Genomic DNA, 27,287 nt, shown 5'->3' with positions numbered 1-27,287 from the left:
TTCTTTTCTCATCCCCCCACTCTATTTACTTGTAAACATCACTTTGTATAAAATACATATGCACACAAAAAGGGCTCCCTATGAGTACTTAGGATACTTTGGATGCTAACACCTTCCCTCTGTGTAACCAACCCCCTTACCTGTGATCTCTGATTTTTATTAGTTTTTATTTGAAAACTTCTTACTATTTGGGTTTTATTCGTACTTTTTCCCTTTTCCCTTGGAAACAATAAAAGCGCAGTGGCGACTCTTGTTAATTGATCTTTAGCTTGTCAATAGCTTGATGATCATGAATTTCCCGCTACAGAAATTAAGTGGCGACTCTGCTGGGGAGTAGTGTCCAGTGGGTTTAGCCTACTTTTTGTGTGAATATATTTGTATATATGTGATGTTTGTATATATGTATGTGTGATATAATCTGCTTGTTGTGCTTGGTGATCTCTGAGTGGTGAGATAAGTTCTAACCCGAACTTGAGTGCAATTAAGATAGGAGGATGGTATATAGTCATGTTCGACTTGTGTGGAGTAGTCCTTAACAAGTTGGCTTGAGATCCAACTGCTCAGTGGAGACTCCTTTGGATTTGGAAATGTCACACAAGTATTTATGGTTAGGCATGACTATTTCTAATTGGGCCTGAGAAGCTGAGGTCCTTAGAACACCTAACCCATCTTGGCCTATTTAGGACGTAGTGCGGAAACTGTTCAGGTGTAGACTTGATAACAGTTGTTACGCGATACTACACTCAGACGAGTTTCACCTGAGAATATTATGGGTTGATGAGTCAATCATCTTAACCTATAATATCCGATAGATGGAATTAAGACTATGAGAACTTTTTAGAACATGATCTACAGGTTTTTATCCTTAGTTCACTCCTTTGGGATGGTTCTTACCCAGACTCCATGCTCGTGACTTGCAACAACCCCTTGATTCTTGGTTGATCCAATCAAGTCTTGTCAATATCAATGGAACTTGGGTGTTGATAAGGTGGAAACCATAATCCACCAAAATGGATGATTGATTTTGACAATGACCTGATTCATCCCTTGACCTTTGTTTGCCTTGTGTGTGATCCCTTACTTGTGATTGTTGCATACATGCATTTCATGCGCATCATAACATTCATCACACAAAATTTCAAGGAACTGAGGTATCGTTTGCAAATATTTTCAGACCATGGATTGTGGACGAAGGAACACTAAGAAGTACAGTTTCAGATGTCCCGACGTGAAAGAGTTAAGGAAGTTAGCATCTTTTGTATTAGATCCCTTGGACTTCAAACAACGTCATGGGAAGCTTCTGTCCATCTTGTCTGCTGATGTAGTGGAAGGATTGTTGAGCGTATTGGTGTAGTTCTATGATCCCCTCTACCATTGTTTCACTTTCCCAGATTTTCAGCTTTTGCCTACCTTGGAGGAGTATTCTCATCTTTTGGGGATACCTATTTCTAGTAGAGTACCCTTTAGTGGATTGGAGGAGATTCCCCGATCTAGTATTATTGTTGAAGCTCTTCAATTAAAGAAGTCTGAGATAAAGGCTCATTGGGTGAAGAAAGGAGGGTTATTTGGGTTGCCATCTGTTTTCCTCCTCAAGGAAGCTACTACTTTTGCTCAAGTTGGTAATGTGGACGCTTTTGAAGCTATCTTTGTGTTGCTCATTTATGGATTAGCTTTGTTCCCTAACATTGACGGTTTTGTTGATGTTAGCGCCGTTAGACTTTTCTTGATTGGGAATCATGTGCCTACTCTGTTGGGTGATATGTATTTCTCTTTGCATCTAAGGAATTCTAATGGTGGTGGAACGATTGTCTGTTGCATTCCTCTTCTGTACAAGCGGTTTATTTCGCACTTGCCTCAAACGCCTGCTTTTGTGGAGAACAAACAATGTCTAAGGTGGTCTTAGAGACTTATGTCTCTAACTAATGATGATGTAGTTTGGGATGACCTGTCCTTAAGCAGTTTGGAGATTATTGATAGTTGTGGTGAATTCTCTAATGTGCCTCTCATTGGTACACAAGGAGGAATTAGCTACAACCCTGCTTTGCCTCGTCGTCAACTTGGGTTCCCCTTGAGAGACAAGCCTAATAACACTTTGTTAGAAGGTCTTTTCTATCAAGAGGATAAAGATCCCCAACATTTGAAGCAGAAGATTGTGCATGCTTGGCATAATGTGCATAAGAAAGGAAGATCCGAGCTTGGTCCGTGCAATTGTGTAGCTTTGGAAGCTTACACTCTTTGGGTGAAGAAGAGAGTCTTGGAATTGAAGATGCCTTATCCTTGTGAGAGACATATGTCTATGGTTGTGGTTGAGCCATTAACTCTCCCTAACCAAGATGTAGAGGAGTTGGAAGACGCGCTCGCCAAGATGAAGCAAGAGAAGGATATGCGGGAAGAGCGTTTCCGTGCTTTGAGCAAGAAGCATGAAGAGTTGTTATTGGAGTCTAAGGACAAAGATGAACTGATTGAGCTACTTGAAGACCGAGTGACGAAGAGACAGAGAGAGCCAAAGGTTTCATCTTCTAGCATGCCTCAGTCTTCCGTTGCTTGGAAGAAGATTGTTGACCAGTTTGTCCTCGAGAAGACTCAGATGAAGGCTTCTTTTGAGACCGAGATTCGTCGCATTCAAAGGAAGTACGCGCCTTCAGCCAGATCTGCTGACACTATTGTTAGGGATCCTTAGGATGACTAGTCTCCTTTTCTCTTGTATATTTTAGTTTGGTTTCTGAAATTGTACTCAGTGTAATCCTTCCAATTTATATAAATGAAAAGAGATTTTTGGTCATATCAAATTATTGCAATTGTCATTCCAATTTTTATATATTTGCAAATGATATAGTAAGTTCCTTGGAAATAAAAATAATCAAGCATTGCATTTCATGCATCATTTGCATAAGCAGGTTTTTACGAGGTGTCTGATTGGTGTTCTTCTGTGCTTTAGCCAAGTTGGCTCACTGGTACAACACTCGAGCTAATCATTCAAAGATCATGGAACACCTTGAGCAAGAGAACCGAGATTCGAAAGAGGAGATTGCCCGACTGACTGCCATGATGGAGTCAGTTCTTGCTGCCCAGAGCCAAGCTTCTCCAACTCCTGTAACTCCTCCCGTAAGGACAGTCATTTCCGAAGTGGTTACCTCTACTGTGCCTGCTGCCACCGCCCATTTTGCTCAAATTTTCCTGCTGGATTCCCTTGGGGAATGCCACCCAATTTTGTGCCAAAGGGTTTCGCTCCCACTTTTGCTTCCACGCCAGCATCTAGCCCGGTCATGTTTGTGCCACCTCCCGTTGTGCACACTTTTCCACGTGTAGAAGACACAATCTATCACTCCGAGCCATTTGAGGGGCTGGATGTCTATGAGAAGATGGATGAGATGAAAGACCAATTCCTTGAGTTGCGCAAGGAACTGAAAATGCTGAGAGGCAAAGATCTGTTTGGGAAGAGTGCTGTTGAATTGTGCTTAGTGCCCAACATGAAAATCCCAGTGAAATTCAAAGTGCCTGACTTTGAGAAGTATAAGGGAAACTCGTGTCCACTCAGTCATCTTGTGATGTATGCCCGCAAGATGTCGACCCAGATAGATAATGATCAACTGCTGATTCACTATTTCCAGGATAGCCTGACAGGTGTTGCACTCCGTTCGTACATGGGGCTAGATAGTGCAAGCATCCGCACTTTCAATGATCTAGGAGAGGCTTTCGTGAAATAGTACAAATACAACGTGGATATGGCACCAGATAGGGACCAACTGAGGTTCATGTCTCAGAAAGATAAGGAGACGTTCAAAGAGTATGCCCAGCATTGGATGGATTGGCTGCCCAGATTACTCCTCCTTTAGAGGAGAAGGAGATGACGAAAATCTTTCTCAAAACCCTGGGTTCGTTTTACTATGAACGCATGATTGCCAGTGCCGCCAGTGATTTTATCGAAATGGTAAATATGGGGATGAGACTTGAAGAAGGGGTCCGTGAAGGATGATTGTCGAAAGAGGAGGCGTCAACTAGAAAGAAGTATGGGAGTAATTTTAGCAAGAGGAAGGATAATGAAACAAATGCAATAAGCAGTGGGAGGCAGAGGAGGCCTCAAACCAGAAGAAATCTACCACCCCGCCAACATCATCATCATCAAGTATCACCCGTCATTCCAGTATTCTCCAATCAGCAAACAACACCAATTCAACAACAACAATAACATCAGTACCAAAATCAACGTCAACAACAACAACCGCAACAAAGAACAAACACCTACAACAACAACAATTCCAACAACAATCAACACCAGCAACAGAACTTTGAAAGGAAGAAGGTCTCTTTCGACACGATTCCTATGTCATATGTCGAATTGTACCCATCTTTAGTCCTCAAGAATTTTATTCAACCGAGGAATCCACCGCAGATACCAGAACCACTTCCTTGGTGGTATAAACCCGAACTTCGCTGTGCTTTTCACCAGGGTGCACCTGGGCACGATATTGAGAATTGTTATTCGCTGAAGTACGAGGTGCAAAAGCTTATGAAGAGTGGCATGGTGTCTTTTGAAGACCGCGCGCCTAATGTGAAAGCTAATCCTTTGCCCGCTCATGGGAATTCTTCAGTGAACATGGTGGACGGCTGTCTAGGTGAATTCAAAGTTTTCGATGTCCAGTTTATCCAAAGTTCTTTGGTGCATATGCACAAAGATATTTGTTTGGTGAGGGATTGTTAACATGATCACGATGGTTGTGATATTTGTAGTGTGAACCCAAGGGGGGGTGTTGTTGTGAAAAGGGACATCCAGCGCCTGATGGATGAAGGCATGATCTAGATTGTTCAATCTCGTCATTTAGATGACGATGTTAATATCATTGTTCCCGTTTTCAAACAACCAGAGCGGTTGGTGATTCAGTATGATAGCAGCAGTAGCCAGAACGTCAGCAATAGATCAGTTTCGCCGTTGGTAATACGGTTGGCGGGCCCAGTGCCGTATGCATCTGATAAGGCTGTACCGTATCAATACAATGCTACGATGATAGAGAAAGGTCAAGAGGTCCCGTTGCCTACTGATCACATTGAATTACACTATGTTTTTGACTCGGATTTCACATGTTTATTAGGACTTTATTATCATTTTGCTTGTATTATGCTCTCTTTTATCTTGTTTTTAGATATTTAGCACTTTCAGACTCTTTTGGAAGAAACGAAGCAAAAAGACCTAAATTAGGGTTTTTCGGCAAAATTACACACATGGCGGCCGCTATAGGAAAAGCCATGAGTCATCAGCCCTCAACTAGGAGGTAACCGCCATGTTCCCATGATCCACCCCATTTACACACATGGTGGGTGCCATGAAGGGATGGCGGGCGCCACCTTTGGTAATCACGTTCCCACTAAGGAGAAGTTGGAGGGCACCATGGTCTTTGCAAGCTGCTGAAATCCTCTATAAATAGTTTATTCCATTTCATTTTCTAATCATCCAACTTAGTTTTACAACACTAAGCATATATTCATCATTTGCAATAGCGATAATCCGTCACATCCGGGGGTTATCGCACCTTAGTGAGATTGAGTTGGGTCACTTCGAGTTGTTGTCGTCTTTAGCTTCAGGAATCGGAGGTTTATTTTTGTACCAGATTTAAAGCCCTCCATTTGGAGCAGGTTCTTGTTTATCGCTTTTATTTTATTTATTTCCCGCATCGCTTTTATTTTATTTATTTCCCGCATCGCTTTTATTTATTTATTTTCCGTATCACTTTTATTTTATTTATTTCCCGCACTCGCTTTACTTTATTTATTTTCCGCACTCGCTTTTACTTTATTTATTTTACGCACTTTACTCGCTCTCCACGCCTCACATTCTAAAACAAACTTTTCATCATGATTAACACCATTGTGTTTGTTTGTGTTACCATGTCTGGCTAAATCTTTTAAAGGTTAGGATGTAAGGATCGCGGTTAAAGTAATGTTTCACATATTGAATCTGTAGAAATACTTTAAAGGCTATTTTGATTTTTAACTTGAGTTTTCTAAAACAAACTTGGTTAGTTTTAATTATTCGAGGAGTGCGAAAGCACCCTGGCTTAGTAACTAGGAATTTTAACCACTTTAAGGAAAAACTATTTTTGAAACTGTTTTCGGACGCGTTGATAGATTTAAAATCAGGAAACTCCTTGGGTAAACTTTCCAAATCAAAACCACTTTTCAACTAAGTTTACGAGTCTCATTTCTTAAAAATAAGTTTACTACTTTAGCGTTCTGCGCACCTTTTATAAGTGACAATAAAAGGCCTTAATTTAAGGGTAAACTCGGTTCTGAATGCGCGAAAGCGACAGTTCCTGTTAAATAGATTCTTTTCAAGAGTAGAAAATATTGCCTCATAAGTAGTTCTATTTAGACAATCGAAACATCACTTAACTGACGTGAAATACATCCAACCTGTCTTTTCCTGCATTTATTATTTACCGTTGTTTTGCAAACCCAATATCTCTTTTATACCGTCTTAGATAAACATTGTAACGATAGTAATCGGTAGATTGACGATTGATCTCTGTGGGATCGATATTCTTTTATATTACTTTGACGTAATTCGTGCACTTGCGAATACACGCGATCAAGTTTTAGGCGTCGTTGATAGGGACCAACTTCGTCAAATTTCGTACCCTGTTGTTACACCGTATAGACTAAGGCATTATTAGCTGGTAAATGCGAAGAACCCGTAGTAGCGGAAATTTAGTAGATCCTTTAGCGGAACCTGAATGTTATACTCGTACACGCCTCTTACTCATCCGAATTAAGAAAGCTTTGGCCGAGAATCGTGATAGGAGACCTCTTAAGGAATTTGCCTAACCCTCTGACGAGGAACCTAGTTCGAGTATAGTAAACCCCCTTATTCCTGCTAACAATTTCGAACTAAAACCGCCTTTGTTGCAATTAGTGCAACAAAACCAATACGCGGGTCTCGCAACTGAGGACCCCAATCAACATTTAAAAGTTTTTATCCAACTAGTCGACACCTTTAAATCTAATGATGGTGCTTCACCCGATGCAATTCGTTTAAGATTATTTCCTTTCTCCCTTAGGGATAGAGCACGTTCATGGTTAGATTCACTTCCAGCTAATTCAATAACTACCTGGGAAGACCTTAGAAGAGTATTCCTTGCTAGCTATTTCCCCCCTAGTAAGATTGTTGTTCTTCGAAACCAAATAACTAGATTTGCTCAAAACCAAGGAGAATCGCTTTTTGAAGCTTGGGAGAGATATAAAGAGCTATTAAGAGTCTGCCCACACCATGGCCTATAACAATGGCTGATGGTTCATACCTTCTACAATGGACTCCATTATAACACCAAGATGAGCATCGACGCTGCCGTTGGTGGCGCGCTGATGAACAAACCTTATCCTGAAGCTTGTGACCTAATTGAGGATATGGCCCAAAACCATTACCAATGGGGAACTGAACGAGCATCAATAGAGAAAAAGGAGACCCAAGGTGGAATACATGAGATAAGCTTTCTAGACATGATGCAGGCGAAAATGGACGCTTTAGCCCTTAGGATCGAACATATGTCTACAAGCACTAACATCGTAGCAGTAGTCCACACAGAGTGCGAACTCTGTGGATCTAAAGGACACGAATAGGCGAAGTGTAACCTTTTGAACGACCTGAACACCGACCAAGTGAATTACGCCTAAGGTAACCCATTTTCGAACACTTACAACCCTAGATGAAAGAATCATCCGAATTTCTCCTATAAAAACCAGAACCCTATCCAAAATCATGCACCTCAGAGACCGCAAGGTTATCAAGCCCAAAAACCAAACCAACCTATGCAAGTTGTGCCCCAGAAGTCTAACCTTGAGAAAATCATGGAGAGCTTTATATCGGGCCAGACTCAGCAAAATAAAGAATTCCTAAACCAGAACATTCACGTAAACGAACTTATATCGCAATTAGGAACCAAGGTTGATCAGATAATCACTCACAACAAGATGCTTGAAACCCATATCTCACAGGTAGCACAAAACTAAGCCCCACAAACTACACTTGAAGGCCAATCCCCTGGACAACCTCAACCAAACCCTCGAGGGCAAGCTAACACTATCTCGTTACGAAGTGGAACCGCTTACGAAGGGCCTCATAACCCCGCAATAAGCGATTCCAAAACTTCTATACCTACCAACCAAGGAGAGGAACCGGTAGAACCCGATAAACAAACCGACCAAAAAGGAGAAGCCAGGGATAAACCTTACAAACCACCACCCCCGTACAAACCACCAATCCCATATCCGCAAAGACTTAAACAAACCAAAGTCAATAACCAATACCAAAAATTTATAAAAGTGATACAAAAGCTTCATGTAGAGATTCCTTTCACCGAAGCTATCACCCAAATTCCATCTTACGCCAAATTTCTCAAAGACATCTTAACCAACAAGCGTAGGCTTGACGATCCAAAACCCTTGGAATGCAAATTTATTTATGAGGATAAACTTGCTAAGAAGGAGAAAGACCCTGGTAGTTTTTCTATACCTTGCATTTTAGGGAGTCATGTGATCGATAAAGCTTTCCTAGACTTAGGCGCTAGTGTAAGTTTAATGCCCTTAGCTGTATGTAAAAGGTTAAACTTAGGAGAGTTACAACCAACTAAGATGTCCCTCCAATTAGCCGATAGGTCTGTTAAGTATCCTGTAGGCATTTTAGAAGAAATCCCAGTTAGGATCGGTCAACTTTATATCCCAATAAACTTTGTGGTCATGGATATCAAAGAAGACGAAGATATCTCTATCCTTTTAGGTAGACCATTCTTATCAACAGTCGGAGCTATAATAGATGTTAAAAGAGGGAAATTAACCTTCGAAGTAGGGGATGAAAAGATCGAGTTCATTCTTTCGAAATTCCTGATGGCACCAACTCTAGGAGACGCATGTTATGCGATCGATATCATAAATGAGTACATAAGAGAATTCGATCAAGGAGAACCTAAGATCGAACCATTTTCAAACCCGAATGAAAAGGATGACGAGCTAGAGGAAACGGAACCTCACGAACGTTTGGATGTTACTCCAGACCTTTCACCAAATTCACAAAAACTAGCTCAAGAACTTAAGGAACTACCCAAGAACCTAAGATATGAGTTTTTGGATGAAGAAATGAACCGCCCAGTAATAGTTAGTGCCACCTTAAACCAAGACGAGACGAATCGAATCTTGAATGTTTTAAGAAGATACCCCTCTGCCTTAGGGTACAACATCTCTGATTTAAAATTTATTAGCCCATCTGTGTGTATGCACAGGATCTCGCTAGAGGAAGATTCAAAACCTTCCAGGGAACATCAGAGAGGAATCAACCCTGTAATGAGTGAGGTAGTAAAGAAGGAAGTCCTTAAACTACTGGAAGCTGGTATAATCTATCAGATTTCTGATAGTAAGTGGGTAAGTCCTGTACATGTGGTACCCAAGAAGGGAGGCATCACAGACGTGCAAAACGAGAAGGGCGAGCATGTCGCTAAACGCATAGAAGGCGGATGGCGTATGTGCATAGATTATAGGAAGCTCAATAAGGCAACTAGGAAAGACCATTTCCCCCTTCCATTCATAGATCAAATGCTTGAGCGTCTTTCCATACACTCTTACTTTTGTTATCTTGATAGATATTCTGGATTTTTCCAAATACCCATTCACCTCGAGGATCAAGAGAAAACACCCTTTACTTGTCCTTACGGAATGTTTGCTTACAGAGGAGATGTGGCACGAGCGCATGGCTCGTGAAGAAAGGTGTGACATCCTCTTGAATACCATAAACTAACAACTAACAGACAATATGAGTTTTACGGTAGCTTCCCAGCAGCGTAGTGAGCAAGCACATCGGACTGTCACTGAGTCTTTACTTGCGATCACTAACGAGCAGCAACGCCAGCGACAAGGTAATGAGCGTCACTTCGCTCTCATCAAGCCCACCCAAGGATCTCTCCTAGGTCGCTCTCAGCAGTTGTAGGAAGGACTTAGTACTCGAGTCAGACGTCGTCGACCCAAGTATCCTGATCAGGGCGGTGACGGTACCGGTGCTCACCCCTAGCTCTCTCTCTCTCTCTCTCTCTCTCTCTCTCTCTCTCTCTCTCTCTCTCTCTCTCTCTCTCTCTCTCTCTTCCAGGTTACTCCTACCATATCTCATATCGAAACACTGAGGACAATGTTTGGTTTAAGTGTGGGAGGAGATTTTATCTCTTTTTATCTTTCCTTTATTATCACTTTTTATCGCTTTCCTTTACTTTTATCGCTTTTTACCGTTTTCCTTTAATTTTAGTATGTTTTATGTTTTAGTTGCTTGTTTTTCCCTTTCAATAAAATAACATGTGTCTGACGAGTCATCTGTGTAGTGTATCCTTATTTTCCCCATTTCTTTAACCTTACCCAAAAAAAATTAGCCAAGAAAACAGTACATCTTGAACATTCAGGCTATAAGACAGGTTTATAACAGGATGTAACAGACTTGGGAAAACTTTTTCTAAAAATCGGTATTGTCTTAACACCTTAGGCTTCATGATTATAAGAGTCGATCCCGATACCCCATATGTTGTAGCCCCAATTTTTGTTCCAAATAAGTCCTTAAGTAGTTTATCCTAGCAGTCAGCTTCGACTTAGGCATGCTCTACGTAGGGGACCGATGAAAATAAGTGAATGATCACAAAAATTTCTGCTTTGTTCTCAAACCATATGAAAATCCGGGCTAGGTGACTCTCACACGGTCATTTAACCCAGCAAAATAAAAACATATGCGGAACATGCAGAAGAAAAATAAAAAAATAATAAGCCTATTTGTTTATTGGTTCAGAGGTATTTGGTGTTGAACTTGGTAGGGTGGATTACGATCCAATCCCCCACAACTGCAAATTGGGTTAAATAAAGGTTACACCAACTTATGTACCGGAGCCCCATGCTTAGAAAAATAAAATAATAAGCCTTTTTGTTTGTTGGTTCAGAGGTATCTGGTGTTGAACTTGGTAGGGTGGATTATGATCCAATCCCCCACGACTACAAATTGGGTTGAATAAAAGGGTTACACCAACTTATGTACCAGAGCCTCATGCTTAAGATCACAATCACTAACCGGTCACTCTATTATGAGTATGTACGGGTAACGGGCTTAATGTGATTGCACCTGAATGAAAAGGACTTTAAGAAAACAAAAAGAAGGCTTAGGTATGGTGGGGTAATGTGGATTGATTTGTATAGGAACGAAGCCTACGACCGCATTTGTGGGAAGTGTCACTACAATACCCTTAGTTCGATTCGTTAGTACCTATCGATACATTCCTTGAATGAACTTGTAAGTCTTTTTTGCCTCGAATTAACTCTAGTTGATACTGATTTTCTTGCATAAACTATAAAGAGTTTTACTTGAGGACAAGCAAAGGTTTAAGTGTGGGAGAATTTGATCACACTGAATTACACCGTGTTTTTGACTCGGATTTCACATGTTTATTAGGACTTTATTATCATTTTGTTTGTATTATGCTCTCTTTTATCTTGTTTTCAGATATTTAGCACTTTCTGACTCTTTTGAAAGAAACAAAGCAAAAAGACCTAAAATTACGGTTTTTCGGCGAAATTACACACATGGCGTTGCACATGGCGACCGCTATAAGAGAAGCCATGAGTCATCAGCCTTCAACTAGGAGGTAACCGCCATGTTCCCATGATCCACCCCATTTACACACATGGCGGGTGCTATGAAGGGATGGCGGGCGCCGCCTTTGGTAATCACGTTCCCACTAAGGAGAAGTTTGAGGGCACCATGGTCTTTGCAAGCTGCTGAAATCCTCTATAAATAGTTCGTTCCATTTCATTTTCTAATCATCCAACTTAGTTTTACAACACTAAGCATATATTTATCATTTGTAATAGCGGTAATCCGTCACATCGGGGGGTTATCGCACCTTAGTGAGATTGAGTTGGGTCACTTCGAGTTGTTGTCGTCTTTAGCTTCAGGAGTCGGAGGTTTATTTTTGTACCTGTAAGACCCCAATTTTGGCCCTAAGATCCCTCATGGCCCATATCATCTCATATCATTGTCTCAAGGATCACTGCATGCCCTAGCTTTCCTCCTAGTGGGTGGGTTGCCTTGTGGGTTGATTCCTTGATCACCAAGCATACCTTGCATTTGTATATCTTTGCTTTTCATATGTTTATTAACCAAAAAGTACAAAAATATTGTCAGTTTAACCTTGTTGATTGCAGATGAAGCAATTAGGTCAAAGACAGTCAACAGTCAGTCAAAGCAGTGGATGGTGACCATTCTTGCAGAATTTGGGCACCATGATCAATAATCAGAAGTTCATACATCTTGGGACATCATTTGAAGTCAAGGTCTCAAGGAATCAGGGTTTGGAATTCATCAGAAGAGGTTCAATCATCCAAAACCCTAGAAAAGTCAAACTTGGTCAACTGTTGATTTAATCAGGATTTGATGGATAGAATTGATTTGAAAGAGCTCATTCATGCTTGTATAAGCCTCATCTATCATGTCAAGCCTCATCATGGAAGAAAATCAAGTCAATCAGAAAATTTTCCAGAAATAGAAAGTGGACCTGTAATTTCAACTGCCAAAAATGGAAACTTCTTGATCCTCAACTTACATCATGATACAAGCTTCAAATGAATTTTTGCCCAACATGAAAGTTGAAGATCTTGTCTTCCCATTTTCAAAAAGTCCAAGAACTCTCAAATCCCATGTGTGGTTATCAAGATATGATCAATTCATTTTCACCAATTTTTGAACTTCAAAGAGCCATATCTCTCAAACCATAAGGCCAAATTTGGTGGGGTTTTTTCCTACAAACCACATTTTTCATCCTCTTTCCAAAAATATAAATTTCATTCATCAAAACCTTACCATTCAAAATGGCATTTTTGGACCTTTTTCATTTAAATTCAAAGTTTGACCAAACTTTGACTTTTTGATTCTTTGACTTTTTCTTGATTTGGCCAATTGGGAAATGTTCCATATATCATTTGTGATTTGCTCCAAGCTTAAAATCATAACCATACCACCATTACACTATCATTATGGACCAAAATGCAAAATGGACAAAATTGGCAATTGGCTTCACATAACCAATTCAAGTACAGCAATTGATAAGTAGACCACAAACAGCAATTGGCAAAGTCTGTATACAGCCTGTCCAAGCCCAAACTTGCGCAGATTTCACACCTCCACTTCATTTGTACAAGTTTGGCAATTTTGGCAAAAAGCTTCATGAGAATCAAACAAGTTAACCACTCATGTACAAACCACAAACAGCAAATTGGAATGTCTTTTTCTGCTCATTTCAAGCCCAATTCGACCAGCATTGCACCCTCCATCATTCACTTGTTCCATAATTAGCAAAATGGCAAATGTCTCATTTTAAGCAAAACCAACTTAGCATATGATTAAGCAAGGATAAACAGAAGTATATAAGCTGCATTTTCTGACATTCCAACCCTAATTGATGGCAGCCACGACCAGAAACATTCATTTCCTCTCATTTTGCATTTTTACCAAAAGGGATTTTCTTGCTCAAACACTCAAAACCCTTGAACAATCTCCATGGTTTATTCACTTGAACCTCATTTGGGAGGGTTTTCGAGCACCTAATCTCAACTGTAGTGCCTTTTCCTTGTTCTGTTTTTTCATCAAGCTCAACAATAGCAGATCATAGTGTGTGGATTCCCAAGCATCAATGAGCTAAAGTCATCCAACCCTTCATCATTTCCAAGCATTTGAAGCACCTGTTTGCACTCATAACTACCAAAACAACACTGCAGCTCGATTTTCTTCAAAATCAAGTAAGCAATCGACTTCCTTTATTTGCCTTGCTATGCTATGTCTTTGAAAGGACTTTCCATGCTTGTTCCAATGCAACTTGAATCATGCTGATTGGTTAAACATATCATGAGAAATCTGAGTTTACATTTTTGCATTTAAACCTATTTTCTTCGATTTGCTCATTTATTGTTGATTCAGTGACAACCATGGTTGGATTCTTGTTATTTGAGGTTTGTTGATGCCATTGCCATGATTAATTTTGAGTTCTGGGCACTTTGATTTTTGCTCATGGTTGAAGATGATGAATGAATGCTGTTGCTTGAACCTGCCCTGTCCAGATTTTTTCCATGATTAATATTTGCTTTGTTGTTGGTTGATGTTATATGATGTTAGTTATTGCATGAACATTGATGCTGGTTATTTTTATTTTGTTCATGGTTGATAAATGATGATGAATGTATGCTGTTGTGTTTAAACCCTAGAGCTATGCACCAGGAATTTCTCATGATTGTTTGGTTTGCTATTTTATGATGTGTTTGCATGAAAAACATGTGCCCTGCTATTAAACTTTAAGCTGCCCAGCAAATCTCATGAATATGTTTATGCTGTTGATTGGTTAATGATGCATGAGGTTGTATGCTTGGTCGAATCATGTTGTTTGATGTTGTTGATGATTGCTTGAAGACACCATGAACTTGATGCATAAACCATGCTGCTGTTTTGAAATCGCCATACTCTTTTTCCAGAAATCCACCTGAATGTGCTGGTTTATTGTTTGTTTGTGTGTTACATGAACCTACTGTGCTATGACCTGCTGTTTATGTGCTGTTGTTGGACTTCATCGAAATTAATTGCTTGCTGCTGTTTTGAACCTCATGAACATGCCTATAAAATCCATGTGAAATATGTGGTGTGCTGTTGTTTGGTTGCCGTTTGCACATTGATGCCATGCTGTTACCATACTATTGAAATGTTGATTGATGATGAAACATGATGATGAATACCATGGCTGCTGTTTAAACCCTAGAATTTGCCAGGATTTTGCATGAATGTGTATGTGTTATAGCTGTCTAGATATGCATGAACATGATTGTACCATTCCCCTGCTGTTTACCATGTTTGATTTCGACTTGATGATGAACATTGATGTTGAGTGCCATGGCTGTTGATACATAAACCCTAAGGTTTCTAAAACCAGAACTTTTGAATTGTTTGGCCCATGCACTGTTCCATTGGCTGAGAGCCAATGAGAACATTTCGTTTTGCCTTGCCAAAACGCTGCAGTTTGGTTTAGTGAGCGCATATTTACAAGTCTGCCATCCGTTGACCCCATGTTGACCACTTTGCCATGCCATTTGTTCATATTGCATCCAATTATTTCCTCAACTTCCACAATTAATTTCTCTTTCACATTTCATCCAAAAATTATGAAATTTTTTCCTCATGTTCATGAATGTGTCCTCTATTTTATTGTGAATTTTAATTAATTTTTCATTGGCTGGATTTTTTATGATAATTGATTTCCCAACATGTATGCCAAAATGATACATTGTGCCATTTCAATTGTGAAATACTCATGTTATATCCAATGCCTTTGAAACTTTTTGTGGTGAAACTAGACACATTGACCTTTGTTTCCATATAGACTTTATGCATTTCCCATTTGTGGTTTGTGAGCTTTGAATTTTTGAAGTTATGTGTTACATTTGGTGCTATATGAATGATATGCATTTTCCCAATTTTTGTTCACATGCTTCCTCTTATCCAAATGACCTCAAATTTTGCATGAATCATCTATCACATGTCTAGTTTGTGTATGAATTTTCTTGGAATTAATCATGCTGTTTTCCATTTGATTGTGAATTTTCTTCCATGCTTGGTCATTTGTTGACTTTATGTGCTACACATTGCCAAATCTTTTGTGAAATTCTCAAATCTTATTGTATGACCATGAAATTTCATATGTGATAACTAGACATCTCAAGCTTTGCATTGGTGTTAATCTCATTCATTTCTCTTCTGTTTTCAAATTGATATGATTTTTTGAAGTTGACCCATGTTTGTTGACTTTCACCATGCTTACTTGAATTTGGTTTGACTTCATGATTTTACTTGACTGCCTTCCTCTCATCCAAATGCCATGAAATTTTACATGTATACCATGTTAGATGTTAGGATTGAGTGTGATTTATTTCATAATTTTTGAGATTGTTTGAGTTGACTTTTGAATGAAGTCTTTGCTGTTGACTTTTGTATGCTTCTCTTGCCATGATTTGCATCCTTTTGCATATGAAATGACCATGATGCATGATATAATTATGAATCCAATTGAGAATGCTTCTTGAATGTTTAGACTTGGTTTGGGTTGACTTTCCCTTGCTGCCTTGACTTTTTCTTTCATCTTTGACCCTAGGCTAGTCCTAGTGGTCTTGTAAGCTTACAATTGAGCTGTTGTTTCAGGTTAAGCCCCAATGCCTCAAGGATCATTCAAATTTGTTTGAGTTGAATTGTTTATCATGTGCTAACCCTTGTTTTGTAGGTTGACTCATGTAACTTGAGTCTTTGTGCCTTGCACAATTGGTCCCTCTGTGGTTGACTATTGGGTTATTTCCTTTTGATTTTGACTGTTGATCTGTTTACTAATTGGTCTGACTTTTGCAGGTACTTTAGTTGCTTAAGTTCTCTGAATTTGCTTGCTTTGCTATTTAGCATTTGCTTTGAGGTATAATTACTTCTTCTTCATGTAGTCTGGAGACCCGGTCTGTTATTTGACCGGGCAAACTGTCTGAAGTCCTCCTTAAGAGGCAATGCCTGTGTGTGTTTAAAATTGTCCCAAGCAGGAAAAGTCCTCATTTGAGGCAATTGGTGGAAGGTAGGGATAAGCAATCTATCCCCCACTATTCAGTGTGTCCTCTCTTTGCTCCCATTACATGGTTGAAGCATTGAGATAAAAACCCAAGATCTAATCGAGTCAATAATGGGGAAAGAGTTCCATCTTTCTGAACTCCCCCACTTTCTATTATTTGATGCTCTCCCTGATCAGGGATAGAAGCAATGAGGCACACCCCTCATTCTCCTTTTCATCTGCTTCACCTTAGCCTCTCAATGGCAAGGTTAAGAGCGACCCTTACCTATTACAGTGGACTTTCATAGTCAAACCCTCTTGTGTGAGCCCCCTTGTTTGGCTATAGAGTGTGCTGTTTGTTATTCATTGATTGATTGATTGCTTCCTATGCACATGTTTGCTTGTATGCTCCATGCATTTATCATCATCATCAATTGCTCACTAATGCATAATCATTATCTCATTTGTCCTTGTGACATTATCATTGTTGTTTACCCATTGAGGACAATTGTAAGACCATTCATGGGCCATTGCTCCTATGATATGGAAGTGAGTATAAGACCATCACCTTGGCCACTCATCTTATCTTTGCCTGATGCATTTATTTGATTGTATGTGAGGAAGCAACTGTAAGTCCCTGCAAGTTGGCATTTGCTCTCCTATGATCACTTGTTGCTTTGTCTGTTTGTATGTGAGGATACAACTGTAAGTCCCTGCAAGTTGGCATTTGTATTCCTAGGACCATACTGTGGAGGTTAGAGTAAGCCCAGACAGATTGGCATCTGACATCCATGTTTTGCTTTCTTTGTTTATGTGAGGTTGCAATTATAAGTCCCTGTAAGTTGGCATTTGCATTCCTGTGATCATATTGTTGCTTTTGTTCTTGTATGTGAGGATCCATTGTAAGTCCCTGTAATGTGGCATTGGATTTCCTAGGACCATACTGTGGAGTTAACCTAAGTCCAGACAGATTGGCAGTTAACTTCCATTTTTCATCTTTGTTTTCTTTTTAGGAGATTAGTGTAAGACCATTGAGTGGCTTCTGATATCCTATTCTGTTTTAGGAGACTGGTGTAAATCCATCTATTGGTATCCGGTATCCGCCTTTTATTTCTTTGCCTGTGGAGATTAGTGTAAGACCATTGAGTGGCTTCTGATATCCCGTTTTGTTTTAGGAGATTGGTATAAGACCATTGATTGGCATCCGATATCCGCTTTTCTTTTGCTTTGCTTGTTATTATTCATTGCTATTCCAAAGGACACACTTGAATCATCTGCTATATGATTTTAAGAAGTGAACCTTCTAAGAAGTTTTACAATTCCATTCTCATCCATTCATCATTCATTATGTCCTAGACTTTTCACACTCCATCTTTCAAATTTGACATAAGTGTTGTGCAAACATCTTCATGTTTTCAAATTAAAAACCTGGACTCAAGTCCTTGACCTTTTTCAAACTCCATTTTCATAATACTTCTTTTGAATCAATCTTAATCATACTTTGACTTCATTTTCATAATCACAATCAATTAACTTCACTCACTCACTTGTTTTGGCTTTGTCCATTAATCTTTTCATGCATTAGCCATAGGCTTCAATTATCATTGTGGTTGATGTAAATCTTGCCTATCCTTAGTGAGTCGACAGTAAGTCTTCCGTACTGAAAACAGGGTTAACCCCTCTAGTGCGTCGAAGCTATCCTCACATGGTGGATGTTGGTTTTGGTCGAGTGTTCTCCCATTGATAATGAAAAGCCTCAGTGCTTGTGTTTAAAACTGAATCCACCAACTTTTGGAAATCTTTTAGCCGAACTACGGCGTTTTGATCCTTACCTTTGATGGAAGGTACGTAGGCAGCGGGTTCATCCGTTCAAACCCAATAACACAAAAATAATTAACCCAATAACCCAATAAAAAATGTATATTCTTTTCTCACCATCCCAATCATGTTTGCACAATGTTTATGTCATAACAAATAACAATATTTTACAACAAGTGTGAAAAGGGCTCCCTAGGAGTACCTAGGACGTAGTGGGTGCCTAACACCTTCCCATTGCGTAATTTACCCCTTACCCAGACTCTCTGATCTTTTTATTAGTTTTCTACGTGTAAAACTTCTTAGGCTTTTGTTCGCTTTTTAGCCAGTCCTTTGGATAAATAAAAGTGCGGTGGCGACTCGAAATTTCAATGTATCTCTTGCTTATGGTTTAATCGATAGATCATATAGCGACGAATACACCGCTACAGAAAAGTGGCGACTCTGCTGGGGAGAAGTCACAGAAAAGTGGCGACTCCACTGGGGAAAACTCACCAGAATCCTTGGTGGTATTGCCTACTTTTCACCCCTGTTGTGCTATATTATTATTTGTTATCTGACATATTTTTGTACAATTTGGGATCACTGTATTGATTGTAATGTTTGAATTGCTTGATATACATTTGCTGTTTGCTTTGGTGATCTGTGAGATGAGTTCTATACCCGAACTCGAGTGCACTCTAGGATAGGAGAATGGCATAGTCTCGTTGACTGGTGTGGAGTATTCCTTAGCCAGTTGACTTGCGAGTCCATTCACTTGGTGGAGGTCATGTTGAACTAATAATGTCACACAAGTTATTTGTGGTTAGGCATTATTCTTTCAATCATGTTCCGCAGAAGCCAAGGACCTTAGTTTACCGAACCCATCTTGGCCTATTTTTAGGACCGTAGTGCGGAGGTCGTTCAGATGTAAGTTCTGATGCGATTGTTACGCGATACTACACTCATGAGAGTTTCTCTTGAGAATATTCTTGGAATACGAGTATTCGTTCCTCCGAAAATATTCGAAAGATGGAACGATGACTATGGGAACCTCTGATAGAACATGTCTGGCAGGTTTAAACCCTAGTACACTCCCTTTGGGTGGTTCTTAACCGAGACTCCATGCTCGTGACTCTCAACAAACCCGTGATTCGTGGTTGAGTCGTTCAAGCATTGTTAATATCAATGGATCCCGGATCAGGTGTAAAACCTAAAATCCACCAAAGCGGCTGGTTGATATTAAGAATGTTAGAACCGGTTCATGTACCGTTAATATCAATGGAACTTGGGTGTCGATAAGGTGAAAACCTAAATCCACCAAAATGGATGATTGATATTAGGGATACAATGAGCTTTCCCACGACCTTTGTTTGGTGTGCTTTGCTTGATCCTTGAGTGTGATTGTTGCATTCATGCATTCATGCATTCATCCGCATCCATATCATCAGAAAAAGAAAATTTTCAAGGAACTCAAAGGAGTTTATTTGCAAAAATTTTCAAAACATGAAAAAACCGGAATTTTTTTTTTTTTTCACCTGATATATCTGATGAGATATTCTCATGTATGATCAAAATGCTCAAGATTTCAAAGTTTGCAAATAAAACCCTCGGGTTCCTTTGAAATAAAAACAAGCATATGCATAAACACTTCATGCATCATTTGCATAAACAGGTGTTTTGTTCCGGTCTCCCGTCCTGTGGCCTGACCCTGCGATCTTCATTTATTTTGAAGACGCACCTCGCCGGTATTTTACCAGAGCCGACTCTGCCAGATTGATGGATCATCCTGAACAAGAGAGTTGTAAACTTCAGAGGATTTTTGCCAGACTTAGCACTGTTGATGGATTTATTCCTGGTTAACCAATCCCGGGCTGGCATTGGCTACTGTTCTGGGGCACTTAACGAACAAGGTTCGTTCAAGAGTGGAGGATTTATCCATGATGATCAGCCTGAAGAAGAAGAAACTGCTGCTATCTTGGAAGAATATGCAGAAGATCTGAACAGTTTCATCATTCCTGGTGGTGTCTGCCACAATTGGGTCGCTGTGGATGTTCCTACGGTCATTCATAAATCAGCATGATTTGTTCACTTTGTTTGAAACCCTTCTCCCATGCCAAAAGGAGAAGTGATGACATTGTTGGCAAAGCATTTAATACAATGATGTTTTCATTCAATTAATGCATTGTCAAACATTTGTTTTTCCATTTGTTTTCACTTTTTGCTTTTGCATGAAATCGGTGATCACAAAAAAACCCTGAAAAACAAATAAAACAACTTTTTCATCTGCATAAATGATTTGCTTGTTTAAAATTCAAAAGCTTTTCATTATCCAGAATCATTATGCAGGGATTTCTAAACCCATTGAACATAATGATCCAACGCCATCTCCCAATCTTGAAGTCCTTGTATCTGAGGCAGAGGAAGATGATGTTGAAGGGGATTCCCGACGAGATTACCCGCCTTCTTGAGCACAAAAGAAGCTCATTCAGCTGTATCATGAGAATCAGCAAACCAGTCAAACTGGGGCATTACAATCAAAAAAAAAAAAAAAACAAATAAAAAAAAGAAGAAGAAAGAGGGTGAAAAAAGATGAAAAAAATCAAAAATCGAAAAAAAATTCAAAATTCTTTCCAAAAGAAAAAAGAAAAAGTATACCCTCAAGTCCCTAGTTGACTGATGCTGAATGGATTCAGAGTCGTTACGACCAATTGAATTTAATTGAAGAGAAGCGTTTGACTGCCATGTGCCATGGTCAGTTATATCAGCAAAGAATGAAGAAAGCATTCGACAAGAAGGTCAAGCCTCGTGTGTTCCGAGAAGGTGACCTCGTGCTCAAGAAAGTTTTGTCTTTCGCGCCCGATTCCAAGGGCAAGTGGACTCCAAACTACGAGGGTCCATATGTTGTTAAGAGAGCCTTTTCAGGCGGTGCTTTGATGCTTACAACAATGGATGGGGAGGATTTTACTCGTCCTGTGAATTCAGATGCAGTTAAGAGATACTTTGCCTAAAAAAAAGTATATGCAAATGAAAAAAAAAAGGAATGAAAAAAACAGAATAGCTCGCTAAGTTGAAAACCCGAAAGGGCGGCTTAGGCAAAAATGAGCGTCTCGGTGGAGAACCCGCAAGGGTAATCCAGGCAAAAATTAGAGACTTGAAAAAAAAGAATATTTGCATACCCGCTAGATTGAGTACCTCACTCTGGGGCAATCTAGGCAAAAATTAGGGATTTGGCAAGTAACTGCATCCTGACAAGACTTTCTGGTTCATCAGTCGTCATTTCGTCAGAAGATTCTCGATCCGTCGTCAACTGAAACTTCGGATACATCGAGATTCGAATTGGTAGAGAAAGGATCATTATGTTCAATGTAGCCCTCTTCCAATATATATCACTGATTTCAAATTTGTACAGATCTATGGAGTCTTGCCATTTGCAGGCTACCATTCCATCAAATCAATTTGAGCTTTTTATCCGATTATTTGCACTCTTATTTGTTTCAAATCAACAAATGTTTTGCATGTTTTAAATTGATAAAATATCATTGTTTTAAACAAATCAAATTTTTCAAAATATTGTTTTATACAAAGTGAACATTCACAAGATTGAAAGGATACTCAAGAATATCTCAGTGCTCTCCCGAGGGTGGCATGATTTCCAACAGGTAAGACATTCGTTTATACTCCTGGTTTGGTGGTATCTTCTTTCTTCAGATCTTTGTTGAGGTTGTTCCTCAAACAAAGTTGTTGTTGGGGTTGTTCCCCAGTACAGTCGCAAGTGATGTGTTGTTGAAGACTTCGTACTCTCCAGCAGCAGTTTTCCCCTAGCATGGGTGTTTTCCTTATAGAAGTCTCGGCGGTTGATGGTTTGTCATCTTGGTGCCCCGTCACTTCTTCCAGTGGGTCATATGCCCCAGACTTTATGTGTCTCCTCAGCGCAGTCATGAGTATAACTGATTGATTGATACTCCCCTCGGAGTCGCGAGTATAACCGTTATTAACATCCCCACCAGGGTTGCAAGTGGAGTTGTTACCGCTTTTCCCCCATGCAGTGTGCCAGCAGGATTTGTCTGTTTCCTCAGCACGATCGCTTCCTCTTTGAAGACTCGGTAAGTCAGTGGTTTGATACCCGGTACATTACCTTCTCCCCGGCGAAGTCGTCTGCGGAAGTTTTGCTATCTCTCCATCAGAGTTTTTCTCTTCAGCAGAGCAGGATTTATTTTCCTATTCAGTGATTGATTTGGGTTGACATCCCAGTGTATTGCAACCACCTTTTCCTCAGCATAGTCTGCAGAATGTTTGCTGTGGCAGTTTTGCCTGTTGATACTCTTTCAATCCCCGGTATGGTTGGATGATGGCTCTAGCCTCCAGTGAACGGATTTAATTTCCTGACTGTTTGTGATCCTCAGTAGAGTGGCTTGTATTGCAGAATCTACTTGTTGTGATCAGTTTGCTATGTATATTCTCCCCAAGTGGAGCGGTTCGTTGCAGAACCTATTTGTTTGATCTGTCCTCCCTCAGTGGTTTGTTCCCAAGAGAGTAGCCGACAGTTTTCCCCAATAGAATTGCTTATGCAGTTAGATTCTATTTGGATGATATCATTCTCCCTCAGTGGATATTCCCCCAGCGGAGTTGTGTGGATTTGCTTCTACAGCAGTTCGTGCTTATGCAATGCACTTGTTGTTTCTCAGTCGACACTGGGATCCCTTGCAGATACTTTGGGTTTTCTCTTGTTCCTCTACAGATTCGTCTTGGTGGCTGCTTTGCCCGTTGTGACTTTCTGTACCCTGATGGGGTTGTTTCCTGATATATATGATCCTCTGCTTCTTCAGCAATACCTGCAGATCTTTGCTTTACAGCATGTGGATCTCCGCAGATTGGCTCTCCAGCTGGTTTTTCCCCTGGAAGTATAATACCGGACGTTTGGGTCCTGAACCTGCTTGTGTTAGAATTGTCTGTTTTGTCAGCATTCATCAAACATAAATCACGCATATTCATGCATATTCATAAAACATTCAGATATTCATGTTGCATTTCTTGTCATGTATCTTTTGTTTGTCGTGTCTCCTGCTATGGTGATATAGATCTCTTTACAGATCTCCCCAAGCAGATGTTGGGTGTTTAAAATCTCTCCATATAGAGTCAGCCCATAAGCAGAAAATGCGTCTGTCTTTCTTTCTGCAGTTCCCCACTGAGATATATCCTCGTGGATGACGGTTTCTTCCGTTTCCTCCCAACACATATATTGGGATGGATTTTCCTATTTGAGTTATATCCTCATTAGGACGTGTCTTGATTCAGTCTGTCCTTTCGGATCGTTCCCGAATTGACTATTTGTCAGATATCTTGTGTTTCCCAGTGGGTTGTTCCCCAGCGGAATGTTTTTGGGCCTCTACCCTCATAACCGGTAGTTGTAAGTCCTATCTTTCATGGCTTCCTTAACAGAATTTGTGGTTATACACCTTTTATTCTCCAGCCAGAGTTTTGGTTTTCTACCTACTACTCGGTAGTTGTAAATCCTATTTTCCTGCTCTTCAGCAGTTTGTGGTTTGTTATAAACCCTATTTTGGTTTCCCGTGCGGATTTGTGATTTGTTCTATCCCCACGCGGAGTTTTTGGTCTTCTACCCCGTATTCGGTAGATATAAACCCTAATTTTGTGGTTATCTTCATCTAGTTCTTGATGTTGATTTTCCTTTGCTTGTATGAGTTGCTCAGATCAGCACTTATATCCCTAGCAAGTTTTGTGGATAATTGCCGTATGCTAGCAATTTTATCCCCAGTGGGTCTTTTCACCGTATGCTAGTGATTTGTTCCCCGGATCATTGGTTGTATACCAATGCATCCCCAGCTAGTCCCTGTGGATAATTGCCGGATGCTTGCAATTTATCCTCAGCAGATCGCCTTTCATTTACCTTTTTGTTGGTAATGTCTGTTGCTCCTTTTGATTGGTCATCATTATATACCTATTCTGGTATCCTGATGCCTTTCTTTTCGGTTTTTTATCCTTAAACAACCCAGTAACCGGTATCTCTGGTGTCTTTTCCATGCGAGTATATTGTTCACGGTCTGCCGGTAATGAATAGTATATCTCATGCGCTCTTTAGTTGGAATCCTTTGTTGATTTTCCCCAACTGAGCAAGATTCGTATTCTTTGTAGAATCGAATAGCCATCCTTTAACCAGTTTGCGTTTTGGATGATGAGTGTTTTGGAACACACACCAATTCACGTTTTTTGTCCATCCTTTAAACAAGTCTGCTGTTCTAGCTTTCTTTCGGATGATGAGTGTCTTGGAACACACACCAATTCACGTTTTTTGACCATCCTTTAAACAAGTCTGCTGTTCTAGCTTTTTTTCGGATGATGAGTGTCTTGGAACACACACCAATTCACGTTTTTTGTCCATCCTTTAAACAAGTCTGCTGTTCTAGCTTTCTTTCGGATGATGAGTGTCTTGGAACACACACCAATTCACGTTTTTTGTCCATCCTTTAAACAAGTTTGCTTTCGCTTTCTTTCGGATGATGAGTGTCTTGGAACACACACCAATTCACGTTTCTTGTCCATCCTTTAAACAAGTTTGCTTTCGCTTTCTTTCGGATGATGAGTGTCTTGGAACACAAACCAATTCACGATTTCGGATTTTATCCTTAAACAAACCAGTAACCGGTTCAGGATAATTTTCCTTTTGAGTATATTATTCACGGTCCGCCGGTAATGAATAATATGTCTCGTTCACTCTTGGGTCAATCCTTTGTTGCTTTCCCCTCAGAGTAAGATTCATTTTCCTTGTGGAATTGAATATCCATCCTTAAACAAGTTTGCTTTTCTAGCTCTCTTCAGGATGATGAGTGTTTTGGAACACACACCAATTCACGTCTTTGGTCGGTCACCTATTATATACCCAGTAACCGGTATCCTTGGTGTTCCTTCCTTTCTGCTCCCTATTATGACCTCGGTCCCCCTGTGGAGTCAGATTTTCCTGTTTTGTTACCCTTATGCCTGGTAACACCTCATTTTGCTTGTTACTTCCCCAGTGGAGTTTTTCTTTTGCTCCTCCTCAGGAGTCAGCTTGTGTCTCTCCAATGGATTTAGTTTCCTTTAGAATTCTTTCCCAGTGTGAGTCCTTCACTCCCCAGTAAGTTCTCCTGTCCGTTTTCTGTTATTTCCCTAATCAGAGTCGTGTTTTGTTCACGCTGTGTCAGTTTTGTTCTTCCCCAGTTTGGAGTCGTGTCTTGTTCACACATTTCATTTCTTTTATTATCCCCATAGAGTCTTGTTAGAGTCTCTGTTCCTGGTGAGTGTATTGCTCCGATGGATCGTCTTTTCTTCTGTGTGAATCATATTCCCCACAGAATTTTTGTCTTTTGCACGCATACATCTGCATCATGAGGTCTCTTAGGGACCAAAATTTGTCTCATTACTGTATTTAAGCCCATTCTACCGCGTCGAGATGAAGATTTCTAAACTTCACTTCTCCGGCTAGAATGACCTTAAATAGGGGCATCTGTAAGACCCCAATTTTGGCCCTAAGATCCCTCATGGCCCATATCATCTCATATCATTGTCTCAAGGATCACTGCATGCCCTAGCTTTCCTCCTAGTGGGTGGGTTGCCTTGTGGGTTGATTCCTTGATCACCAAGCATACCTTGCATTTGTATATCTTTGCTTTTCATATGTTTATTAACCAAAAAGTACAAAAATATTGTCAGTTTAACCTTGTTGATTGCAGATGAAGCAATTAGGTCAAAGACAGTCAACAGTCAGTCAAAGCAGTGGATGGTGACCATTCTTGCAGAATTTGGGCACCATGATCAATAATCAGAAGTTCATACATCTTGGGACATCATTTGAAGTCAAGGTCTCAAGGAATCAGGGTTTGGAATTCATCAGAAGAGGTTCAATCATCCAAAACCCTAGAAAAGTCAAACTTGGTCAACTGTTGATTTAATCAGGATTTGATGGATAGAATTGATTTGAAAGAGCTCATTCATGCTTGTATAAGCCTCATCTATCATGTCAAGCCTCATCATGGAAGAAAATCAAGTCAATCAGAAAATTTTCCAGAAATAGAAAGTGGACCTGTAATTTCAACTGCCAAAAATGGAAACTTCTTGATCCTCAACTTACATCATGATACAAGCTTCAAATGAATTTTGCCCAACATGAAAGTTGAAGATCTTGTCTTCCCATTTTCAAAAAGTCCAAGAACTCTCAAATCCCATGTGTGGTTATCAAGATATGATCAATTCATTTTCACCAATTTTTGAACTTCAAAGAGCCATATCTCTCAAACCATAAGGCCAAATTTGGTGGGGTTTTTTCCTACAAACCACATTTTTCATCCTCTTTCCAAAAATATAAATTTCATTCATCAAAACCTTACCATTCAAAATGGCATTTTTGGACCTTTTTCATTAAATTCAAAGTTTGACCAAACTTTGACTTTTTGATTCTTTGACTTTTTCTTGATTTGGCCAATTGGGAAATGTTCCATATATCATTTGTGATTTGCTCCAAGCTTAAAATCATAACCATACCACCATTACACTATCATTATGGACCAAAATGCAAAATGGACAAAATTGGCAATTGGCTTCACATAACCAATTCAAGTACAGCAATTGATAAGTAGACCACAAACAGCAATTGGCAAAGTCTGTATACAGCCTGTCCAAGCCCAAACTTGCGCAGATTTCACACCTCCACTTCATTTGTACAAGTTTGGCAATTTTGGCAAAAAGCTTCATGAGAATCAAACAAGTTAACCACTCATGTACAAACCACAAACAGCAAATTGGAATGTCTTTTTCTGCTCATTTCAAGCCCAATTCGACCAGCATTGCACCCTCCATCATTCACTTGTTCCA

The 27,287-nt window shown here is 39.9% G+C and overlaps 1 non-coding gene across 1 annotated transcript; it reads right to left on the bottom strand.

Moving 5' to 3' along the window:
* Positions 1-7,161: 7,161 nt before the first annotated feature.
* Positions 7,162-7,268, bottom strand: LOC127133009 (small nucleolar RNA R71). Its single transcript, XR_007807009.1, has one exon. It is a non-coding gene; the product is annotated as a small nucleolar RNA R71 (small nucleolar RNA).
* Positions 7,269-27,287: the final 20,019 nt, after the last annotated feature.

The sequence above is a fragment of the Lathyrus oleraceus genome, chromosome 3 (assembly GCF_024323335.1).
Source record: "Lathyrus oleraceus cultivar Zhongwan6 chromosome 3, CAAS_Psat_ZW6_1.0, whole genome shotgun sequence".
In the NCBI taxonomy this organism is placed as follows: Eukaryota; Viridiplantae; Streptophyta; class Magnoliopsida; order Fabales; family Fabaceae; genus Lathyrus; species Lathyrus oleraceus.
Note: the sequence above shows the minus strand (reverse complement) of the source record. Positions and strands in the feature narration are given on the sequence as shown.